Genomic DNA, 26,062 nt, shown 5'->3' with positions numbered 1-26,062 from the left:
GGCTGCCCCCTATTTTAAATTTATATCAGAATATAAAACTGTGACCTAGCCCCGTTGCTCTTTCTAAATACAACCTAAAGTGTACTTAGTGAAGAGAAAAGAATTCTAGAAGGTAGCTACAGGGAGAATGCACACAAGCCTTAGGACTACAAGGCACAACGCAGCCTTGTGCTTTTTGGATGTGTTATTCCCCACTTCGGTGGCACAGCCGTGACTGCAACCCATACAGCCTCAGCAAAGCTTGAGGGAGGAGTAAGGGAGCCAATTCTGGACACCTAGAGAAGCTGTTCTGGAAAAAGTCAAATTGGAGGGAGGGTCTTTTGCAAATGTATATTCTGGCCACAAGCCACAAACAATAAATCTGTGAAAGCGTGAAGAGTCCTGATCTCACAAACTCTTCCTCCTCTGACATCCAGTAAAGAGGTAGACATGAACACAATGGAACCTCCCCTGAGTTATATTACAACTCAGTCAAAAGGACAAGAGCAACAGGGGTACTATCAGATTAGAGCTGAATTATATCTGTTCTGACCCTGAGCCCCGGGCTGATGATGGCCCAAACATATGTGCTGAGGGGAGGCTACAGGGGGAGGCATTTCAATGCTGTTTGTTCAAACATTTCTTAGAATGCAATTAAAAACTGAAAGAGAAACTTTGGAAGTTCTAAAACTCCTGAAAGTAGAACTGTGATATCTGCTTTCTTGGTATGAAAAGAACATTTATCAGTGAGACAACATTTTTGAATCTGTTCAATTATGAATTATAGAGACAGACACCAGGAAGGCTTAATATGCTTTGGAGGGTGATGGATTTTAGGAAACAGTGAGTCCCAAGAAGCATCAAGTGACTTCCCACGAGGATGGTCCTGTGGGTAATAACAAAGGGATGCGGAGAAAGAGAATATATGAGGAATTTATGTTGCACCTGATGGTGGTTTTTGGACACGGGGTGTTTGCTGTGGTTTGCAAGCTTCTTCCAAAAAAGAATTGTGGTCTCCTTTTACATCTAATGTCTGGTCATGCACTGACAGGCCACGATGAACCTCATCTTCATTAAGGAGGAAGTTGCAGAGTCGGAGTACTGACCTGAGTTCTGGGAGCCAAACTATCAACACCCAGCTTCTCAAAAAGCACTCCGGAGAGTCTTCCAGTCACCCTAGAGCTACAGGAGAGAAAAATCAATGGACAAACAACCTTTTCCTGAAATATATAAATCTATCAAAACACAAATGTTTCCTCCCTTCCCATCACCCCTTCTTTCTCTACCCATCTCCTCCTGTCCTGATCACCAACTTTTTCTTTTATGAGGTAGGATCCACTTATCCTGAGGGTTTCTTTGGAGTTTCTTAACGCAGGCAAAGGTATCCTATGCAACAGAAGGGAAGGTGCTTCCGTTTTCTTTTCAGATCTCCTTACCTCCAGGTAGACTCACAATGTGTCTCCCCCACATCCACCACTGTCCCTTGGTCTGTCCCTTGGTCTGTCCCTCTCCCTTCCCCTGAACTCCACATCCAAACAGTCGTCACGCCTGGTTGATTTTACCTCCTACCTCTTGAATCTATTCATTTCTGTCTCCCCTGCCACGGCCAGAGACCAGTCTGCCAATGTCCCTCCTTCAGCTTCCATGTTTGCTCCTAATTCAATGTCAACATAGCAGCCAGAGTGATTTCTTTCTAAAACACAAAGTCCAAACTTCCCTGTTTAGCACTATTCAATGCATCCCTACCACCCCAAACTCAACATCAGGCGCGCTGACTTCCTTCATTGCTCAGGAGTACAGAGCTCTCTTTCATGCCAGGCTAGGGTCGGTGAACACCACATCTCAGAGGCAAAGAAAAGTTGAAAGTACCTTTTCCCCTAGGCGACTGATCAGCACACTCAGATCTGCCTACTTTTCTCTATTGGGATGTTTTTGTTTTGTTTTGTTTTTATTTTTATTATTATTTATTATTATTTTTTATTTTTTTATTTTTTATTATTATTATTTTATCTAATGTGATGTTGATCTTGACTCTCCTCCGGTGAAGGGGGGAATGCCTACTTGTGGCAACGCTGTGCCCAAGCGTACAAATCTATCTCAGAAATGGCTTCAGAAACATTGACAAAATGATATGAAAGTTATGCTCTGGTCTATATGTTTTTCCTGGACTTTTAAACTAAGTCAAATAGCATCATTATCTGAGACATTGAATATTATCACTAAGAGGCATGGTGATTAAGAACATGGGTTCTGGAGCTAAACTGCTTGGGCTGGAGCCCTGGCTCCACCATTTTCCACTGTATGACCTTGAATGAATTATTTAACAGCTCTGTGCTTCAGTGCCCTAGTTAAATGGAACGACAGTGCCTACCCCATTGGGAGGGTGGACGAACAGTTAATGGAGCAGTGCCTGGCTGATGGCCTGTACCCAGTAACTTAGCTGTTATGGCTGAAAACTGCATGAGATTGTTACATAGATTAAAACAGTTTCCTTTGAAACTGATGACCTATTAATAATACTGATTTTTTTTTAAACAGTTGATCTTGTCAACTCACCTCTTTTTTCTCGAACCAGTCTTAATGTTAGTGTTTTCCTCTTTGCATAGAGAAGACATCAATAATAGAAGAAAGGAAGGGACCTTTTGTTAGGACTTGCTGGGTATCAGACACAGAGGCAGGTCTAGAACTTCTAGAGTTCAGAGCAGCTTGGGAATAGAGTAGGGCTAGGGGATGTGTCTTGAAGCTATGAACACAACACACCATCTGCAGGTGGCCTTAGCTGAGCTGCTGAAAATTGAGAGCTCCATCCTCCAAAGGCACTCCTTGCTGTCTTCCTTGACCTGGCACAGCGCTGGGTGCTGTCCCATGCCATTGCCCCATTTCACCTCCACAGTAACTTCTGTGGTAGGTAACGTCACCCTCAAGTTCTAGATGAGGGCTAACTCAGAGTCTGTCCTAGGTCACACAAAGTCTCTTTGTGGCAGAGCTGGGATTTGAACTATAATGTTTGCTTCCCAGCCCAGTGCCCTTTCTTCTGTGCTGCAGCTGCCACAGTCAGGACTATTTTTGCACTTGCTTAGAATAGTAGGGTTTGGATCTAAGCTTAAGAATACTCTTCTTGGGTAAAGTTGTGGTCCTCCAGGAGTTCGAAATTGGCAGTTGGATGTCCCAATGTACAATCTCTAAAATGCAGGTTTAAGAAAATAATATAACATGAAAAGACTAAAAAAAAAAAAAAAAAAAAAAAAAAAAAAAACATGAAAAGACTAATTACAAAAGCAATACGTTCTCATTGCAGAAAGCTGTAAACATATTTGAAAGTATAAAGAAAATACAAACTCCTATCATCCCATCATCCAGTTATAAGCACTAACATTTTCGATGTTTCCTTAAAACCTCACTATGCACACACTAATTTTTATTTATTTATTTATTTTATTTATTTATTTATTTATTTATTTATTTATTTATTTATTTTTATGATAGTCACAGAGAGAGAGAGAGAGAAAGGCCGAGACATAGGCAGAGGGAGAAGCAGGCTCCATGCACCGGGAGCCCGACGTGGGATTCGATCCCGGGTCTCCAGGATCGCGCCCTGGGCCAAAGGCAGGTGCTAAACCACTGTGCCACCCAGGGATCCCTGCACATACTAATTTTAAAATAAGTTTTAGCTGATACATTTATATGATATAAAATGTTAAAAGTACAAAAGTGTAAACAGTGAAAAGTCAGTCTCCCTCTCCACTCTGCCCCCAACCAAGCAGTGCTTCTCCTGGGAAGCAATCACTATTATTAGCTTTTTATATATCTTAAAAGATTACCCATGCATACACATAAACTGAGTTATTTTGCAATTCTCTTTATTTCAAAAATGATCCTTTAAAAAAAAAAAAAGGTTTATTTGAGACATGGGGAGGGGTAGAGGGAAGGGGTAAATTTTCAAGCACTAAGCACAGAGCCTGACAACTTAGGCTTCGATCCCAAGACCCTGAGATCATAACATGAATTATGATCAAGAGTCGGATGCTTAACCAACTGAGCCACCTGAGCATCCCAAAATGCTACATTCCTTTATGAGTAAATACAAATGCAGTGTTTCGTTCTCTCTACACCTGACTCACCTTCCATCCCCTTTAGTGTCACATCTCCTTTTCAGCATTTCACACTCATTCAGGTGGTTGCACAGGCCAGTCAAAATCACCTTAAAATCTACCTTCCTGGTAAATCCAGTGTGAGAGGGATCAAATTCTTGAAACTTCTTTCTGAGATGCAGGAAATACTGCACCTAAGAAAGACAGGAACCACAAACCCTGTCATGTGGAGAGTCTCTCCAGCGGGGCTGCGCATGTGCCAGGATGTGTAATGTTCTAGCACTGCTCTTTGTACAATGTCCTTCTGGTAAACCAAGCCTATCTAAGCAGGAAGGGTCACAGAGTCTGAACAACTTGCCTATTCCACCCATCTGTCTTCCAAACTACTTGGAGCATCCTGAACTTGTCAAGCCCTCTCTTGCTTTTGCACACGCCCTTGGCCCTTTCTTCTAGAAAACTGCTCCACCGCCACCCCACCCTCCTCAGCTCCCTTCTTTACCTGGCACCGTCTATCCTCCCATTTGAGATGGCATCACCAGATCTTCTAGAGAGCTCTCTGTGATGTCCCACCTCCCTACCTCCCACTATCATTAGGCATTTTTAAAAAATATTTTATTTATTTATTTGAGAGCAAGTGGGCAAGATCACAAGCAGGGGGGAGGTGTAGAGGAAGAAGCCTAAAAGCAACCGCCCCAACCCCCATCTTTCAGGTCATGACACCTGTTAAGTGCCTAGGCCAGGGACTGAGGAAATGTAGAGTGAGGCAAGTGATGACCTGAGAGCACTTACACAGCTTAATGAGGAAGAAATTAGGTAAGCAACTATTAAAGTGTGATAAATGCTAAAAAGGAACATTTAGAGTTGCTGGGGTGGTGATGGGGGAGGGCAGTGTCCAGAGCAGAAGCTCCCAACTTGTCCGAATGGGACAGAGAAAGGGACATACCAGCAGATGCCAGAAGAAGTATAGGAAGTGAGCTGGGGAAGTGAAGGAAAAGGGTTTCAGATAGAAAGAATACCCTGTGTGAACAGGCTCAGTCATTGAATCACTATGTTGTATACCTGAAACTGATGTAACATTGTGTGTCAACTACACTTCAATAAAAATAATTTTTTAAATAAATAAAAAAGATCACTGTGATTTCTGTGTACACTGAGTCTTTGGTGCAAGAACAGAGATGGAGGGACCAGTGTTTTTGCATTTACATGGGATTTCTCTTTACAGAGTTGAAGCCCAATAACAGTTTGAGTCTTACAATTCTGCATTTTTTTTGATGATTGTTTCTGAACCTTTTTAAAAGGGCACTAGATTAAATAATAAGTAAATAAGTAAATAAAAGGAGGGCAATAGATTATATTCCTCTCTTAGCACCAGAATCTGGCAGAAGTTAGCACAGAGTAAGGGCTCAAGAAATGTCTATGAAGGACAAATGGTAGTCCATCCTCAGAGTAGATCAAGCTCAAAGATTCAGCTCGTCTCTTCTTATATTGAATAAAGAAAGCAACACAACATAGAGTCTCTGACTGTTCCTATTAAAATACACTGTTGGGCAGCCCTGGTGGCTCAGCGGTTTAGTGCCACCTTGGGTCCAGGGCCTGATCCTAGAGACCCAGGATTGAGTCCCACGTCAGGCTCCCTGCATGGAGCCTGCTTCTCCCTCTGCCTGTGTCTCTGCCTCTCTCTCTGTCTCTCATGAATAAAAAAATAAAATATTTTTTAAAAATACACTGTTAAATTGAAATACTATTATCTTGGGGTGCCTGGATGGCTCAGTCGGTTAAATGTCTGCCTTCAGCTCAGGTCATGATCCCAGGGTCCTGGGATGGAGCCCCACCCTGGTGTCCTATCCGGGGCTCCCAGCTCAGCAGGGAGACTGCCTCTCTCTCTGCCTCTACCCCTACCCCTGTTTGTGCCCCCTTGCTCTCTCTCTGTCAAATAAATAAATTAAAATCTTTAAAACAAAACAAAACAATATTATGTTTAGTAAACTAACCCCAATTTCCAAAGTGGATAAGCGACAAGCATTACCTACAATAGTGGAAGCAACCCAAAGACTGAGCCACAAGCAGCCACTGAAACAGATCCTTATGATGACAACACAGAAACAAATAATAGTGGTTTCAGGAATGTAAATTATCTGCTCACAATAATAAAACTCCTGAGGGAAACACGGCTGAATTGCACTGTGGTGATGCTGAGAGCATCTTGAATGTTAGGGAAGAGACTAAAGGTGATAAAATGCCTAGTAAGAACTAAACATCTTTTAAAATCTTTTTATTATAAAATTAAATAAAGATGAAGAAAACCTCATAAAAAGATGACTGGTTTAACGCTGTATTTTAAGGTGCACACCCTTAACTACCACGTAGGTCGAGAAACAGAACTCTGCATCTCCATGTCGCTTTACACCAGTTCCAAGCCCTCGCTTCCCAACCACGTAACCGCTGTCCTGACTTTTACAGCAATCACTTGCTTGGATGTTTAAAGATTTTATTTATTTGGGACAGAGAGAGACAGAGATGATGGCAGCACAAGCAGGGAGGAAAGGGAGAAGGAGACTCCCCGCTGAGGAGGGAGCCTGACAATGTGGCACTCGATCCCAGGACCCTGACATCATGACCTGAGCCAAAGGCAGATGTTTAGCCACTGAGCCACCCAGGCACCCCCACCTGGATGTTTAAAAATAGCTTTATCACCCACATGTGCATCCCTGGACAATAATACAGGTTAGTTTTTGTCTTGCTCATCTAAAAATATTTTATATGCCCTTTAACTCTTTTTTTAATCTATAGATTCTCTCCTCCATCCTGTTCAATTCCTTACAATTTTTCTATTGGAAAGCCCAAGCTCTTTGCCCTGTCGGGTCTCTCAGAGGCTGGAGTTTGCTGGGGGTCAATGCGTGGGCAGCTCAACACGTTCCTCTTCCATATCCTGCAGCTAGATCCAGAGGCTAGAACCAACTTAGCTTTGATTCCTTTGACAAAACGTAGCACTTCATTTTCATGAAACTGGATGAACTATTATTAGTAAGCCTCCCATTGCACTTGGGGCTCCTTCAGAGTTGCTCCCAGCAATGCCGGTCTGCTCTGCCCTCTGCTGCATCCTGTTCTCGGCTGTCAGTGATGGAGCAGCTCCCTGTGTCACTGCACACCCCCTTTGGGCCCTTAGAGTTCACTGCACTGGGTGTTATATGTTGGCAAATTGAATTTAATTTTAAAAAATTAATAATAAAAAAAAGAGTTCACTGCACTGACCTGCTCTTCTGACACCGAGGAAAGTGACTGGTCTCTCATTGCTTTAGAGAGAGAGGCTGGGCCGGCCTATGAGCACACCTACTCAGCTCCAGGTGATGGGGACAGTGTCTCTTCCTCCGCTCCAACACACTAGTCTCTTCCCCATTTGTTTCCCAAATATTACTTTCAATCATAGTGAAGGGGAAAAAATGACTTTATTTAAAGTTTTAAACTGTTTCAGTGATCTCAGTGAAAATTCTGATGTAGTTTTATGTCACCTTTTATCTTCTGAATGCACTTTTGGCCCAGAGGCATTTAAAACAACACAATGGTTACCCACTGCTGTCATTGTCATTTCTTAGGATTCAGTTGGTCAGAAATTAAGTTTGATCTTGGGGCACCTGGGGGGCTCAGTCGGTTAAACTAAGCATCTGCCTTCAGCTCAGGTCATGACCTCCGGGTCCTGGGATCCAGCCCCACCTTTGGCTCCCTGCTCAGTGAGGAGTCTGCTTCTCCCTCTGCCCTCCCCCACACCCCATGTGCATATACACCTTCTCAAATTAAGAAATAAAATCTTAAAAAAAAAAAAAAAGAAATTAAGTTTGATCTTGGTAACGGATGGCTTAGATTGGTCATGCGAATAACCAAAATTCATGGAGCACTGTTCCTAGAATAATTAAAGGTACCTTCGTAATTCATTTTTTCTGAGGAAAAATAAATGGACCCTATTTTTCTTTTTTTTCTAAAGATTTTATTTATTCATGACACACACACACACAGAGAGAGAGAGAGAGAGAGAGAGAGGCAGAGACACAGGCAGAGGGAGAAGCAGGCCCCATGTAGGGAGCCCGATGTGGGACTCGATCCTGGGACTCCAGGACCATGCCCCGGGCCAAAGGCAGGCACTAAACCGCTGAGCCTCCCAGGGATCCCCCTATTTTTCTGATCACACTGAGTCACATGTCACTTATGCCTCACAGGGCAATGATATACCATTTAAGTAGGATGTCATCCTTGGCACTTCCCCCTCACCTGGACAGACAATCCTTCACCAAATCTTACATCTTTCCACTTGCACACACATCCCTCCTCACTGATACAGTCCAAGCCACTATTTCCCACCCTCAACAATGCACAGCCTACCTGGACTGCCAGGCTATACTTACAGCTCCTCAAAATCTGTTTTCCACACAGCAGTCTGACTGGCATGTTTACATGGAGTTTAGATCATGTTTTCCTTTGCTCCCTCCTACACCAATAACCTCTCCCTGCTGCAGTGGAGTCCAAAGGCCTCACCACAGCCCGTAGGTATGGTGCATTCCCAACTCCTGCCCTCCCCGTGGGTCTCCCTGTCCCTCAGCAAGGCTGTCTTTCTCAGCATGGGGCCTTCACACAGTGTCCCCGCTCACTCTCTCTTCCCTGTTGGTTTCAGCAATGTCTTCCTGGACCATCTACTAAATTCGATTGCTCCTCACTTATCCACTAAAAATCCAGTAGAAGAAGCCTGTTGCTTTTTTCCCCTTCGAATTACTTATCATGATTGTTTTAAATTGTGGTCAATATGCATAACACAAAATTTATCAATTTAACGCTTTTTATGGGTAGAGTTCTGTGGCATTCTGTATATTCACGTGGCTGGGCAACTATCACCAACCATCCACCTGCAGAACCTTTCATCTTCCCTTACGGAAACTCTGTACCCTTCAAACAACAACTCCCCATCCCACCCTCCCCTACTGCCTGGCAACCACCATCCTACTGTCTCTGAATTTGACTGCTATAGGTGATTCACACAAGTGGAATCAGCCAACACTTGTCCTTTGGTGTCTGGCTTATTTAACTTAACCAATAATCTCTTCAAGGTTCATCTATGTTTTCTCATGTGTCAGAATTTCCTTCCTCTTTAAGGCTGAATACTATTCCATTCTACTTATGGATCACATGTTGTTTATTCATTCATCTGTCGAGGGATACTTGGTCGCTCCCACTTTTTGGTTACTAATAATGCTGCTGTGAACATGGGTGTACAAATATCTGTTCAAGCCCTGCTTTCAGTTCTGAGTATATGCGAGAAGGGGACTTGCTGGATCATATAGTAATTCTATGGCTAATTTGATAAGGAACCACACACCGTCTTCCATAGTGACTGCACTATGTTAGAGTCCCACCAGCTGTGCACAAAGTTTCCAGTTCCTGCATATCTTTACCAACACTTGTTATTTTCTAGTTTGTTTTTATCACCACCATTCTAAAGGGTATGAAGTGGCATTTCATTTGTGGTTTTGATGTGCATTTCTCTAATGATAAATGTTCATTATCTTTTCATAAGTTTATTGTCCATTTGCATATCTTTGGAGAAAGTCTATTCAAGTTCTTTGCCTATGTTTAAATTAGGTTGCTTTTTTTGTTGTTGAGTTAGGAGTTACTTATATATCCTGGATATTAACCTTTTATCAGATATATCATTTGCAAGTATTTTCTCCCATTCTTAGATTGTCTTTTTACTCTGTTGATAGTATCCTTTCAGGCACAAAATCGTTAAATTTTGATAAAGTCCAAATTATCTATTTTTCTTTTGTTGCTTTGCTCTGCGTATCATATCCAAGAAATCTCTCATAATTTTTGATTAGGCTTTTATATGAGTTTTTATTTATTTATTTGTATTTTATTTATTTATTCATGAGAGACACACACACACACAGAGAGAGAGAGAGAGAGGCAGAGACACAGGCAAAAGGAGATGCAGGCTCCATGCAGGGAGCCTGATGTGGGACTCGATCCTGGGACTCTAGGGTCACATCCTGAGCTGAACGCAGATGCTTACCCACTGTGCCACCCAGGCATTCCTTATCTGAGCTTTTAAAAAACATAATTTACTTATTTAACAGAGAGAGAGAGAGATTGAACACAAACAGAGGGAACAGCAGAGAGAGGGAGAAACAAGCACCCCTGCTGAGCAGGGAGCCCGATGTAGGGCTCGATCCCAGGACCCTAGGGATCATGACCTGAGCAGGAGGCAGCACTGCACTTAACCAACTGAGCCACCCAGGCACCTCTTTATCTGAATTATTATTTCATGACTTCCTACCCCAAGAGACCAAGGCAGAAACCTATTTAGTTCACCATCCTATTGAGGGCTAGCAGGTGTTCCAATATATGTACTTGTAGTCTGATGAATGCATATATTCTGATGTTTTTAATCTGTGGTATAGTATGGTACCCTATTAACCTGTACATATATATGAAAAATATTGATTGACAAATGTGATTTCTGTGTGCTATTTAATTATCTTGAGCTTGAAAAGTCACACTAAAGGAAGGTGCATACATTGAAATCAAACCACAAGTTTTCAGAAATGTTGGAGGGTAAAATTAAACACAACAGAAATTATATCAGTGGCTTATTTTAAAAACATTTCCCCCCAAACCTTTACAGATCAAAAAGGAAATTACTAAAAACGTATCTCCCAGGTTTAGTCCATCCACTTTGGACATGAGGTGACTTGCTATATATTTCTTCATTCTTCGTTGGCAGCTTTCCAAAAGGTGTATAGACCAGCTTCCGAGCTTAAGAGATAGTCCGGATAAGATTCTAAACCTTTCTGATTTTGTAAACTTTCATGAGAAAGTTAAAGACCACTCTTCTGGCTCTTACTTAGTAGATCAAGCACACCTTGAAGGGGTTCATTCAATTCTTTCATTTATTTGCCTCTGGGATTTAAAACTGAAGGGGGCTTGCATTGTCAGCTGTGGAACAGCAGGGGGAGCTCATGAGGTTTTTAAGTCAGCTATTACCAGCCACTGCCCCCCCTCCAAAAAAAAAAATCATCATGTCAAGTATAAACAAAACAGTACCAAGGTCAAACCCGAAGAAGGAGAAAAGGAAGAAACAAAAATAAAATTCTAATGATAAGTAAAAATGGCCAAAATCAATTTCATAATAAAAGACTGATACAAACTAGTGCTTAATCTAGGCCAACAAATCCAATCATCCTTACCCTAATAAGCCAATGTACCCCAAGTGCCCAAGACCTCATTACTGCCTCAAACCCTTAAGCATCTTTCTCATGTATCAAAATTAAGTTACTAAGGTAAAAGGCTTAAAAACAATTATGCTTAAATTTTCTCTTTTTTTATTGTCTTGGTTTGTGATGTTTCCCAAAGAGTATGGATCTCTCCTCATGTTATTTCACGGTGAATATCAAACCTTTAAACAAAATATTGGGAGTTGTAATTGTACTGGAACAATGAGAGATCTAATTTTGAAAGCAACTAGGATAAATATATGTGTAGAAATACAGCCCAGCTGACTTTTGACTTTTCTATGTCTTCACACTATTTCTAGAGCTTACAGAAAAGCAAGTTGCTTATAATAAAGTGGACACTTTCAATAAACTCCATCAAATGAAAGCATGCATAAATCAGGCATAATTATGAAATATGACCATTTAATTTTCTTAAAAAGATTATCAATTTTTCTCCAAAACTAGACTATAATTTATTCTTGGGTGAAAATATACATTCAGAAAAGAAATGAATGGAAAAAAGGACAGTGCAACAAAGTGACCTTAAAACAAGAGCCTCTTCAAACAATATAATAAGGCTTCTCACCTCTTTTAAAGAATGTATGTTTTACCACATGAGGCGTCTGAGGTTAGCTTCATCTAATCTTCAAATACTTTTTCTATGATAGTGGTTGGAAATCCAGTTTTTAATTATCTTAAACAACTTTTGAAAGAAAAAATAATACAGGAAGCTTTGTTTTCTAAATATTAATTTAATTCAACCACAAGAGGAAACTCAGAACTAAATTCCAACTTTTATTTAGGTTATATAAAACATTAAAATTCACCAGAAACTTCCAATTATAGTTATCTTGAGGAATCACAGAGAAATACCACTAAAAGGCCGTGGTGACAGAAATTCACTTACGAGCATCAAGTACAAGATCAATAAAATAAGTAGTAAACTCACAAGAAGGAATAGCAGTCCTTGAATTTATAAGTTTAATAAGCTTACCGGGTAGACAGCTGTCTCCTGCCATGTAGCTCAGTGACTGGCAATATATCTGATAAAGATGGCCTCTGGCCACCTTTTCTCATATACTAAGTAATGGCTATTCCAACCACCAGCTGAATCATAAGCCCAATGATCATCCCAGTCATTCTTCTCTTCCTGCTGACTACTCTACACGTACATGGGAAGCCTCTATAGAGTGGTCCTCTACTGGTCAGGCAGGATTTTGGTCCATGACATGCTTCCTACCCCCCTTGTCACTAGGGAAATGAGATCCAGAAGAGGACGTGCAAGTTCAGATGAGAATGGAGGTGAAGTTGGCCTCTAGAAGGAGCGTGGCATCTTTCCCACTCATCTTCCCACTCTGTTCCACAGTATGGATGGGTCAGGACATTGCTTTTTACCCCACCCCACAAGGCCAGGGACATTTTATTGTTTGCTCTAAGAGTGAATGAGATATTCCTTCTGTTGAGTTTCTTCTGTAAATTTTGTCTGAATGGGTGTTCACTGACTGTGACAAACGTTGAGGCGTTGGGATAAGACTAAAGAATGCTATGAGAAATTAAAATATCCTACCCCTGCTTCAGGCCCCCCATATTCAAGGGATTCTGAGGGAGGAGTAGACAAAGATAATGAGATACAACAAATAAACACTCCCAACGAGCAAAAGATTCTATCCTAACTATGAAGCAGAGCTTGAGTGAGCAAGACTGAACTTGAAGAATTTCCTATCACCACGCTTGATGGGTGTAAACACCAGAACCAAAGTAGATTGTGAAAACAGGCCAACCTGCTTTTGTAAGGGCTCATACCCAAGTGCCAGGTATGTATTCTGAAGTACAAAGTCAGAACACATGGGGCCATTTCCAAGGAAGCAGAGAAAAGAGGGAATGCCACTGATGAGAGTATAAAAGAGGCTGGACTTGAAGACTGCTGGGTACAGTGGTACACACAGGCACTGCACAAGACACCAGGCAAAAGGAGTAAGTGGGGGCTGAAAACCAGCCTGCACTCTAAATGCTGTGTCCTTGGCATGGAGCTATGCCCACCCAGAGGGGAGGGGACAGCCTTTTTAACTTCATAAAGGTGGCCTTAGGCTAGCAGCTCTGTGGGACAGGCCTCCTCTCCTGCTTCAGTGCAAGAGGCATCCATTTTACCATTAAGTATTGACATTTACCAAAGACTGTCCTCTTAATGCACTTAGAACAGCCCAGGAAACTGTCATTGGAGATACAAGACCTTGGCAATTTTTTTCTTATTAATATCTTCCAGTTCCTGAACATTTTTCTGAGAATTCCTCATCTTAGCCCTCTTCTTAAAAATGTCTAGATACTGCTATTTATCATCAGATGCAGGTTTATCGACTCATCATATTTGCTGATGTAACAAATAATGGTGTTCATCTCCTGGGAACTAATCTGATATCCATTTGACTGCTGATATTAATGCCTGGTTGTTTTCTTACTGATTTACACCCTCTGGCAGAGAAAGCTACCATGAAGTTAAGAGAAGAAATAGGTAGGCTTGGGATCCCTGGGTGGCGCAGCGGTTTGGCGCCTGTCTTTGGCCCAGGGCGGGCGATCCCGGAGATCTGGGATCGAGTCCCACGTCAGGCTCCCGGTGCATGGAGCCTGCTTCTCCCTCTGCCTGTGTCTCTGCCTCTCTCTCTCTCTCTCTCTGTGTGACTATCATAAATAAATAAAAATTAAAAAAAAAATCTTCCTAATCATTAAAAAAAAAAAAAAAGAAAGAAATAGGTAGGCTTCCCATAGTCTTGGAGGACTTAGAAGGACCCTTGGCATACTTTTCCTTACAATATAATATTTTTGTTTTTGAAAATGGTAAAATATATTACTTCATAACATTTTTATCATTATTTATCATTACATAGTACATGTTCAATGAGAACATGTGAAAATTCGTAAAAGTACAAGGAAGCAACATCCCAAATTTTATGAAAACCACCTGCTACCTTTTCATGAACATTCTTCACCCTCTGATCTCTCTGTGTATATGAGTGTGTTTGTATATGTGTACAGCATATTTACCAAACTGGGATGATACTTCCATTCTATCAGTAAATTATGGAAACAGAATGGAATCAAAGTTTCCTTAAAAACTGTAGTTATCTTCAGAGTTATCTTGGGAAGTCTCAGAAGGGGATGTGATCAGGGAGGGAGACAAAGGTGGCTTTGGTCACATTTTAAAATGTTATTGAAGAGGGATCCCTGGGTGGCGCAGCGGTTTGGCGCCTGCCTTTGGCCCAGGGCGCGATCCTGGAGACCCGGGATCGAGTCCCACGTCGGGCTCCCGGTGCATGGAGCCTGCTTCTCCCTCTGCCTGTGTCTCTGCCTCTCTCTCTCTCTGTGTGTGACTGTCATAAATAAATTAAAAAAAAAAATTAAAAAAATAAAATGTTATTGAAGAAATAAGCTAAAGCAAACAGGGCAAAACGTTATCATCTGTTGAGACTGGAGAATAAGTAAACAAGTGTTTGCTCTAGCATCTCTGCCATATGCCATAAATTTGAAATGTTTTATAAGTTCCCACATAAGAAAGAGCTAAAATTGCTATTTGCCATTCCTGGGGGTGTCTGTTTGCTGCAGTCTTCTCACTGGGGAGTGTGGACTCTTCCAGTTTTTCAAAAATTGCTCTTCACAAAGCTCAGAAATATCCACTAGAGATTTCTCATCAAATAGACTAGATACCCTCCCCTGAAAAAAAAGATACAACCCTTTCTCCTTAGGAATATACAATGCTGACTGCCCCAATGTCCCCAACATTAACTGTGAGAAAGCAATAAACACTGAGCACAATCTTGTGATACAAGCATCTCAAGTCATATTTTCTCTTCGCTGTTAATATCCCCAGATGATCTTTTAGAGGCTGAAATTAAAAATAAAATAGTTCAGAGATGACACAGACCGATATAAACTTATGACTTTGGTGCCTGCCCACCTGAAGGTTCATTTGAGTTGGAATACTGTCAACAAATTCATTGTCAGAAAGCCAATTCAGAAACACAATTATAAAGCTACTGGTGGCTCTGGAATACTGTCAACACACAAAACATCACTGTGGTCAGTGTTCTTCCTCCTGCATTCCAGCATGCTCTTCCAGAGCTTTCTGAGCTAATAAGGGGTTTCACTGACAAGGTATCTTGACTTCATCTGGAGCCAAGAATATTCACCTTTTTAAGATTCAGATAATGGAACTGAATTCTTGAAGGGCTCTGATGGTTCAGCCTAGGTAATCTGCCCTTCTGGAAGACTGAGAAATGCACCCAAGCATACTAAACCCAATCTTAAAATTGTACCACATAAAAGGAAATTATATAATGAGATTATAAAACTTGTGCAGATTTCCATGTGACTTGTGGAGGATACATTTTCAAATTTTCATATAGTAGTACAATTTTCATTAACATCTCCCTTAAGTACTCCAGAGACTCACCATCACTAAAAAGTAACCATTATAAAGACTCCACATAATACAGTGAGTTTTTACTCCATGGTTCAGAAGAAGAAAGGAGAAAAAAATTACAAAGAGGGGTGCCTGGCTGACTCAGTCAGTAGAGCATGCAACTCTTGATCCTGGGATTATGAGTTCGAGCCCCACACTGGGTACAGAGACTACCTAAAATCTTAAAAAATACAAAACAAAAACAAAAAACCACAAAGAAAATCTTCTTGAAAATCCCAGTCTTGACAGCCAAAAATCATGGAAAACTTTTTCAGAAATGTTGAAGGAGGGGACCCCTAGGTGGCGCAGCGGTTTGGCGCCTGCCTTTGGCCCAGGGCGCGATCCTGGAGATCCGGGATCTAATCCCACGTCGGGCTCCCGGTGCATGGGGCCTGCTTCTCCCTCTGCCTGTGTCTCTGCCTCTGTCTCTCTCACTGTGTGCCTGTCATAAATAAATAAAAAAAATAAATGTTTAAAAAAAAAAAAAAAAAAAAAAAAAAAAAAGAAATGTTGAAGGATACTGAACCGTTGACTTAAAGAGTCTGAATTTTTCAATAAACCAGAATTTGGCCGCCACTAATTAAAAGCTATTATTTGCCCCTTTGGGAGGGGAGAGAATGACCAGTGGTGTGTGAGCAGTCCTGCCCTCAGGTGAGGAGGCCCAGCATAGCCATGGGGCTCACAGAGATTTGTGAATTAGACAGGACTCCTACCTCTGGACCCAAAGCCTAAGTTGAATGGATAGCCTGAATCTGAGGTACTGGGCAGCAAACTCCTGGCCAGTTGAAAAAGAAAAGAAAAAAAAGCCACCCTGCCCCCCACCTCCCCAGTGAAGGCCAGCTTGTTTCCCCAAAGTCCCTGTAACAAACAGCCCGGGCAAGGGAGTGGCTGGGGAGAGGCAGCAGCACCTGTCTCTGACAGGGTGCTTAGCCTGGCCAGGGGCCCTAGGGGACCAGACATGGGCAAACCCAAGTGCACGAGGAGAGAAGCCACAAAAACATGTTACCCCTAATGAGTGGCTTTTGCACTTGGGTGAAGGAAGTTAGGGACAGAATGCCTTCCAAGGTCTGTGTGGGGAATGGGCAGGGGCTTTCCGTCCTTGTTGGGGGGAGTGCTAAACAGAAGGACTTTCAGGGTCTTCACGAGAGATGTGGACCTTAAGGGCAACCTTAGGTCATACAGAACTAATCAAGCGAAAACAATAAGAAAATGAGCCTGACAGCAAGTATCTGAGGACTTTATCAAAAAGAATTAGAAATGGACAGATTCACTGGGAGCTGCAAAGGATCAAATCTGCAAGGTGGCATTGTGTGGCCGGGATTAAATTATTTATTCATTGTTAATTTATTTATTTATGTATGTGCAAATGACCTTGCTGCTGCAGGTGCTCAGGGGCCTCTGAAAAGGCTGGGTTTTTAGATCCAGGCCTAGAATATTGGTCCATTTAACTCATTCTTTCCTTAAGGCGATCAGCACTGACTTTTATCTAAGGAGATAGAGGAGGAAAAACCGTATGTGTGCAGGGAATGATGTAGGACTTGAGCAGCCCTGAGGACCCAAGAATTTCGGCTCCATTCAAGATCCTGGGGAAGCCTCCATGCAGTTTAATGTCCAAGAAATTAGCAAATGAATGCTTATGTCAATATGCGAAAAATCCCTGTTAGTTTAAACAGATAAAAAGCCTGTGGGGAAACCTCAGAAAATGCAGGCTCTTTTCCTTTCCCTTTTTAGTTAATTTAATTTTTAAAAGAGGGCACAGCACTTCTGGAGTTCTATGGAAACCCACAGAAGTCACAAAAAATAAAAAAAGGTCTAGGGGATGCTTGATCTTGTACATGCTTGAAATAGTCTCAATGTGACTAGTGGAAGAAATAAGGAGATTTTATCAGCCATTCTTTGCACCATGTCCATTATCCAATAATGTCCTGCCCAAACTGAAAAGCAGAGAATCCATCTTCACCTCTTACACATGCCTCTGGCATGAAAACAAATAATTACTCTGTGAGTACAACAACAGTTTGTAGGGGAAAGCAGAGGATAAAATCAATAGGGGTGTTATTTTCTCTAAGTTTAGGCAAATAATGATGAACGAAAATGGTCATCCTGTGTTCCTGCTGACCCAGCACAGTGGGGACACTGTGTCAGACATGACCTTTGGAGGAAGAGCATACAAGAACTCAGCGTGGGGGACTCAGACAAGAAGCCACACATATTGAAGCCAGCAACCTCACGCCAGTGAGTCTTCCTTAAGGAGAAAGGCCTGCCTACTTTGCAAAAGAGATATATATGACAGCCAAAGTCCCCTGAGGGAGGCTCTCTACTAGATCAGCAAGGGACACTACACAAATGATCGGACTCTGGAAACACTGCCTTTCAGAATATATAGCTGCCTCTCAAGGTGAATTAGACATGGCTTTTTAACTATACAAAGGTAAGCTTTCCCCAGAGGGGGGGTGGGAAGAAAAACAGAAAAAAAGAAAGAAAAGAAAAACCAAAGGAAATATCTCTATTTAAAAAAATATATATTTCATTTATTATTTGAGAGAGAAAGAGAGCACACTCAAGCACAAGTGAGGGGGGTGGGTTGGCAGAAAAACAGGCTCCCCAGTGAGCAGGACCCTGAGATCATGACCTGAGCCAAAGGCAGGTAGACGCTCAACCAACTGAACTGAGCCGCCCAGCCGCCCCAGAAATGCCCTTAAATACAGATTTTGTTTTACATATTCAGTTGTTCTTAGTTCCTAAAATGTAACAGATTAGTACCCCGATGGTAAATCAACTATTAAGTTCTCAAAGAGAAAAGGAACATTACAAAAGACTTTTCCACACTGCCAGGCATTGTTAATTTATTCTCCACAGTTTTGCAAAAGTTGTAGGCATTTTTTGTTTAAGATTTTATTTATTTATTCATGAGAGACAGAGAGAGAGAGAGAGGCAGAAACACAGGCAGAGGGAGAAGCAGGCTCCATGCAGGGAGCCCAACATGGGACTCGATCCTGGGTCTCCAGGATCACACCCTGGGCTGAAGGCGGTGCTAAACCGCTGAGCCACCAGGGCTGCCCAGTTATAGGCATTTTAATGCTAAGTGCCCAACTACCTCAAGAATAAAAATTTCAAAATAATTTCTTCCCTCATAAACTTCTTGGACTTACCTGAAAATAAAGGATAGTCAACCTAAAACCAGTAAAGGTTATAATTCAAAGTCTCATAAAGTTATGTATTCCTTAAGATGGATTTTCAACTTCTGAATCCCATAATTCATGTTCATATGTTAAAGTTCTAATTGGTTTATGGCACATCCCAATTTAATATATGCCTGTTCTGAATAGGAATTTTTTGGAAAGATTTTATTTTTTTTATTTTTTGACAGAGAAAGAGACTACAACAAGGGGAGTAGCAGGCAGAGGGAGAGGGAAAAGCTGACTCCCTGCTGAGCAGGGGCTCAATCTCAGGACCCAGAGATCAAGACCTGAGCTGAAGGCAGGTACTTAACTGACTGAGCTACCCAGGTGCCCCTCTGCATAGGAATTCAATAAATTTTCTTCAGTAATTTTTCTAAGTACTATTCTTCAGCTGAATGTTGTTTTGTAAGCCTGAAATGTCAAAATAATCATTCAGAAATAAACACAGATTGAGTCCTGAATTTTATCATTACAATATTTTGTTTTTCCATTGAGTGCTTAGAGATCTTTTTGTTGGTAACTGCTTATGCAGAAAATGAGCAGATGTTCTGGTTTGATGAGGGCATCACAGGATAGCTGCTCCCTAGGATGATTTGGGGTTGGCTAAGAAATGTAAAAATTGTCCTTTTTAAACCCTGACATCACACAGAGCAACTAAAGCAAAAAAAAAAAAAAAAAAAAATCTTACCGCGCTCACTCTTTTCAGGTCATACATAGGTATTCATTCCCTCTTTTTACAACAGCCATAAGCAACGGCAACGCATGCTGATTAGATGCCTTAGAATGTTCTAGGCGTTGTGCTAAGCAATTACCATAGATGATCTCATTTCACGCTCAAAATAATCCTTGAGGTAGGTATGATTATTTCCATTTTCCAAAAGGGGGAACTGGTCATCAACAAGGCTAAGCAACTTGCCCCAGGTCAGGTAATAGCATTTACATGGCAGAGCTGGATTTGAACTTGCGCCAGTCTGATTCCAGAGCCTGAGATTTTAGGTACTATGATTCTGCTTCTATTAAGCATCTTTTCCATTTGTTTGGTCCTTAATGCTGAAAGTTATTGATTTTCATTAAAAACTCAGTCTCCTATTTATCATTAACCAGGCCATGACTGTGCTTTCTTCAGTGTCACTTACCTTGTCCCTGAAACCTGCCACCATTCTGGAGGGGCAGGTCGCTGTTCTCTGCCCTCTCCCCGGGACCTCTGGTTCTTTCCCATGTCAGCGATGCTGCTCAGCAGCCCTCCTGCTCCCTATCTCATGGCTGCCATTATGCTCATAACCACTATTCTCTTTTCTATGCATTTTTTGCTCTTATCCCCTCTCTCATCTAGTACCTAATAGTGTCTGATAATAACAACATTTATATGTAGCACTTTTATGTGTTAGGCACCGATCTGAACCTTTTACATACACTTACCAGTTATATCCTCAGAACAACATAACTAGACAAATATAATCACTAATCCCCATTTACAGATATAGAACAGAGACACAGGGCAAGTATCTTAATAAAGGTCACACTAGGAAATGGTGTAGTTCATGATCTAACTGATTCACTATATTGTATGATAGTGAATCATTTACTTACATCTTCATTGTCTATCTCCTACTTCTACTATATAAGAGGAGAAGAGTCTCTCTGCCTTACCACTGGGTCTGCAGCACTTAGAAAAGTGTCTAGCATTCAGTAGGTGCTCAATAAATATGCTGACTGACAGCTTCTTTCCCATCTTTCAAGGGCATTTCACTGACCCTATAGATACTGTCAGATAACCTCTTTAATGTCATCTTTCATATGACATACTGGTCATTCACAGAACATCAGGTGCAATCTTTGGGTCTTTTGCTCTTTTCAAGTTTTTTTGTGGGGGGAGGAGCAGAATTGGACTTCTGCTACAAAAATCGAGCGTGTCACAGCCTCAAAGCTTACAGGTCTCTTAGATAGAAGAAAAGAGACCGCAGAGAGGCATTTCTCTGTCTTGCTCATTGCCCTAAGAGTTGATCTCTCCCTACAACCCGCATTACTTCACCCCTTGGGCCCTCTGGCTGCTGACTGGGTTTGCCCAAAGAGAAACAACATAGGAGATGCAAGGCTGGGAGGAAGTTCTATCCCTGTTGTTTCTCTGTCTTGGTGCCATGGCTTTGCCTGTGGCTGCTCCTTCTGGGACTGTCAGCCCCTACTCTGTGCCTGCCCCCCTCACCCCAGAGTGGTTGAGGATTCCTCTTCCACAGCTCCACTGACCTCCTCAGACAGTACTGCCTACTGCCCTACTTGCTACTTCTGGCCTCATGGGAAGGCCTTCCCACTGTGTTAGTTCTTGGGTGCCTCAACATCCTTTACAGGCTCCCTCAATCTTGCTCACATCTCTGAAAATGGTTTCTTCATTATATACGCTTCAAAATGCCAGCTGAAACCTCCTTCTTCCTCCCTGCTGGGATGCTAATACAGAGACTCCCGGCCCAACATCCCATCTAATGGAACACTCCCCTCCACAAAATCCCTAGCTACTATTTGCCTATTTCCAGCATTCAAAGGAGTCTTTTTCATTTATAGACTCTTCTATTTATTAAAATGTTATTCCTTCTCCAGAGGCAGGAAAGATCTGCTTCCCATGAAATCCTATTTCTGTCTTCTGAGCATACAGAATAAGCCTCCTCTTTCCTCCACCTGACAGCCCTGTAAATATTTAAACACAGCTGTTGTGGCCTCCCCCAAATCTTCTCTCCCTCAGGCTAAATGAATTCAATTTATTTTCCACTTTATATCTCTCCATGCCCTATCTAAGTGTCTAAAAACAAGGGAGTGAAGAAATAGGAGAATAAATTTATAATAATTGAAAGGTATGAGTGGTAAGATAAAAGAAACAGGAAGGAAGCAGAACCTGTCTACATCTGACCTTATCCCTGGGGCTGATCTGTCAACTTCTTGTCATACATTTTTCATTACCACTTAAACTTATATATCACGTCACCCATTCTCTTATTCTACATTTTCATATTGGTAAAGCATTTATAATATGAAATTTAACATTTTAACCATTTTTAGGTATATGGCTCAGTACATTCACATGGCTGTCATGCAACCATCACCACAATCCATTTCCAGAACTTTTATATCACCCCAGTCTGTACCCATTAAACATGAACTCCCCATCCCTTTCTCCCTCTGTCCCTAGTAACTCGTATTCTATTTTCTATCTCTATGACCTATTCTAGGTACCTCACGTAGGTAGAAACACATAATATTTATCCCTTTATTCTGTAGCTTATTTCACTTAGCATAATGTCTTTTGGATTCATCCATTTTGCAGCATGTGTCAAAATTTCATTCCTTTGCAAGGTTGAAGGAGATTTCACTGTAGGGATAGACCATATTCTGTTTATCCATTTATCTACTGATGGACACCCAGGCCTACCTTTCTACCTTTTGGCTACTATGAATGCTGCCGCTGTGAACACCAGTGTATAAATATCTGAGTGCCATCTATAAGAAGCCATTAGTTATTTTTACAGCCATTACTCTGTTTTGGATTTCTCACAGTTTTTCTTTGTCTGTTATATTCCCCAAGATTCTGTTAAATTCTACATGGGGTGAATAAGGTTTTGTGATTTTATTTTAAACTTTGTTTAATTTGAATTCCTGTAACTGAAAGCATTCTAGTAAACAGCAAGTGGCTACTGTGAATGTGCTCCTGTGGCCTACGAACCATCCCTGAGCCTCTCTGAGGATGTCCAAAGGACTGCTTACTAAGCTAATTGCACCATGTATCCCACAGTTATTATTTATGTAAAATAGTGGTCATTACTTATGACCTGAATTAAGGCTTCATGGATACCAATTGAACATTCCACCAGAAGGATCTGTGGCAGGAACTGGGTTATCAGCCACAACACCCAGCTCCCCTTCCTCCCTCTCTCTTCCTAGCTGGGCACATTGCTACTCAGAATAAATGACTACATTTCCCAGCCACCCTTGCAGCTGGATTGATCCATAGGCCTAAATTCTGGGCCACATGTTATAAGCAGAAGTACTGTGTGAGATTTCTGGAAATGGTGCTTAAAGTGAACAGAGTCAGCTGCAAGAAACCCCTTTTGCCCGTCTGCTTTCTCCCCTTCTTCAGGCCTCCCACTAGAACATGAAAGGCAGAACTTGACCAGTCATTAGAGTGATGAGGTGCCATTTAAAGGATGAACAATGAGCTTTCGAAAAGTAGGGCAGCCTAGGTCCCTGATGATACCCTGGAGCAGCCATAACAGTTCAGGGCTGCCTCCCTCCATTCTTCTTTACGGGATGAGAAGACACTTCTATTTTGTTTAATGGGAGCCGAGTTTCTTTTACCCACACAGAACCTCCTCCTAAATGACATACTATTTCACAGAAAAAGAATCCACTGGAATCATTTCTGTAAGGAATGAGAGAGAGGAGAGCAAGGAAGTGAAGTGCTGATGCTGCCAGCAGTGTGTCTGTGAGGCCTCAGCAGAGAGGATACAGTGATACTCAGTAGCCATGGTTACAGTGACTACAGCTGCTATATTGGAAGTCATCTCAATAATAGGATTTATACTTAACTATGCTTAATGACTGCTGCCCAGTGAGGCAGCAAATGGTAAATATGCACACATATCACATGTTCATTTCCTAAATCTGATTTATCTTTTCTAAAGATGGGAGAATTACCATAAGGTGAAAGCCAAGTCCACCAGGAGTCCCTAAAATGCTGATCTAATCAGAAGAGTATTTCCTCAAAACACAAAAGTCTCCAACTATTTGCGGTGTCTTAAAATTCTTAAGAATGCAGTACTTGTTGACCTGATGGAAGGTGAATGTATTAGCTATATTACATGAATCATGTACATTCAGACTTAGATTGGCCAGGTGTTGAGTCCCACATGTGCTTGGCACTCTCACGTGTTCTTTAATGAACGTAATATGGTGTCTATTTCTGTGCTATGGGCAGATAACTGTTTAATGAGCTCTTCAGATGAGACCAAATTTTGTGATATTTATACCCGTGACAGTGATGAGATAACAAGCATGCCAGTGTCCTGAGTGAAGAACTGTTATGAAATACAGCCTTTAATGACTGCTGGAATAAATGTGGGTTGGTAGTTCAGACTCTGGTGCAGATGTATGTATTACTAATTTAGGCTTAGAAATATTAAATGACTAAGAAAAGTACTTAGACACATATAAATATTCATTCCTGAAATTAATCTTTCCTCCAGGGGCCTCAGGAAATCATCTTTTTTTGAGTCTCAGATTTCTTCCCTGTACCAGAATTAAGATAGACAATATGACCTCTAAGCTTCTTTTTAGGGCTAGCTTCTTATGAACATGAATTTCCTCCTGGGAGTAACACACACAAAAAATATAAATAAGTAAATAACTGAGTAAGTTGCATTGGTTTCTGATTTGCCAAAAGGAAAATTTTCTGAGAATAAACCAACACATGTCCCAATGTAGTTAAGTGTAAATGATTTGGATACTGAGACAAATGAACTTTTAACATTTCAAGTTACTAGTTATTTTAGACTATTAAAGTTTACAAAGTAGCAGGTTAAAACTAAAAATACATGGTACTGTCAAAATCAAAAGGGATTTGGCATTTAACTATTTGTCCTTTCTTAATACTTAATTTTTTAATATTTTTAAAATATTTTATTTATTTGAGAGAGTGAGTGAGTGAGAGTACATGAGTGGGAGGGAGGGTCAGAGGGAGAAGCAGACTCCCCGCTGAGCAGGGAGCCTGATGCAGGGACCCCATCCCAGGACCCTGAGATTGCGACTTGAGCTGAAGCCAGATGCTTAATGAACTGAGCCACCCAGGCACCCCTTTCCTAATATTTTAATAGGCATACCTGATACACATACCTGCAGATATCTGCTCTGGCTGAGAGAAACACATCCCAAGCTTATCCAATGGGGTGCATTTGTATGTGGGAAAGAAAGCGCTCACAAAGTCCTTCCACTTTGGGGTTGTTTAGATGTCTTCAATATAGTCTAAAGCTCAGGATGTGATCGCTCTGGTCAGCACCCCTAACTTGCCCAAGCTGAAGCAACCATTAGGGGTCTGGAAATTAGAAAATGTGGCTGAGAAGCTGTTGGGCAGACAGGTCAAAGGAGAATTGTTTACTTTGAAGTTTTGAGAACCTAGTCCTCTCACAAGACATTTTGGGGTCCCAAGGTGGCTCAGTTAAACATCTGACTTCAGCTCAGGTCATGATCTCTGGGTTCTGGGATTGAGCCCTGTGTCAGGAAGTCGGCTTGCCCCTCTGCCCATCCCCCCTCAACCCCCATTGCTCATGCTCTCTCTCTCTCTCAAACAAATAAATAAATAAAATCTTTTTTTTTTTAAGACATACCTTGGGTATCCCTGGGTGGCTCAGTGGTTTAGCACGTGCCTTCAGCTCAGGACGTGATCCTGGAGTCCCGGGATTGAGTCCCGCATCCGGCTCCCTGTATGGAGCCTGCTTCTTCCTCTGCCTGTGTCTCTGCCTCTCTCTCTCTCTGTCTCTTATGAATGAATGAATGAATGAATGAATGAATGAATGAATAAATAAATAAATAAAATCTTTTAAAAAATAAAATAAAGACATACCTTAAGTTCCTGGAATTCTAAATCTCTCTGAAATCCCTTCAGTTCATCAGTAAGAACTAACCAGGCAGACATTAACACAAGTTGCAAAGTAAGAAGTGATTCCCACCAAACAGCCTGTGGCTGCTCCTCATTTAATTAATTGTTCCATATTAATCTGTACACTAACATATTATTATTTTTAAAATCATACGGACAAATTCTAGAGTCAGTAAATTATGGGAACAGAGGAAAGATCAGTGGTTGCGTGGGGTTGACCACAAAGAGTGCAGGCAGTGTGCTATGGGGTTTTAACTGTGATAGTGGCATCCATTTATCAGAATCCACTGAACTGTATACACACACACACACACACATACACACACACAAATGGGGGAGGGTAGTTTCATAAAGGAATACCTATCCATACTGTGTGAGGTACACTCTGATATTTTCCATTCTGTTTTTTTTTTTTTTTTCTACGCTGGTCATGATACATTACATTTATTTCATGAGCTGCTAAG

At 41.5% G+C, this 26,062-nt stretch overlaps 1 long non-coding RNA gene across 1 annotated transcript; it reads right to left on the bottom strand.

The window, feature by feature from the left end:
- Positions 1–25,061, bottom strand: LOC111090340. The gene is made up of 3 exons (XR_005371632.1): positions 24,836–25,061; positions 2,536–3,161; positions 1–1,161 (listed from the first exon to the last, which is right to left on the bottom strand). It is a non-coding gene; the product is annotated as an uncharacterized LOC111090340 (long non-coding RNA).
- Between the last annotated feature and the right edge of the window lie 1,001 nt (positions 25,062–26,062).

The sequence above is a fragment of the Canis lupus genome, chromosome 16, assembly GCF_011100685.1.
Source record: "Canis lupus familiaris isolate Mischka breed German Shepherd chromosome 16, alternate assembly UU_Cfam_GSD_1.0, whole genome shotgun sequence".
Classification (NCBI taxonomy): Eukaryota; Metazoa; Chordata; class Mammalia; order Carnivora; family Canidae; genus Canis; species Canis lupus.
This window is presented reverse-complemented; position numbering and strand designations above follow the sequence as displayed.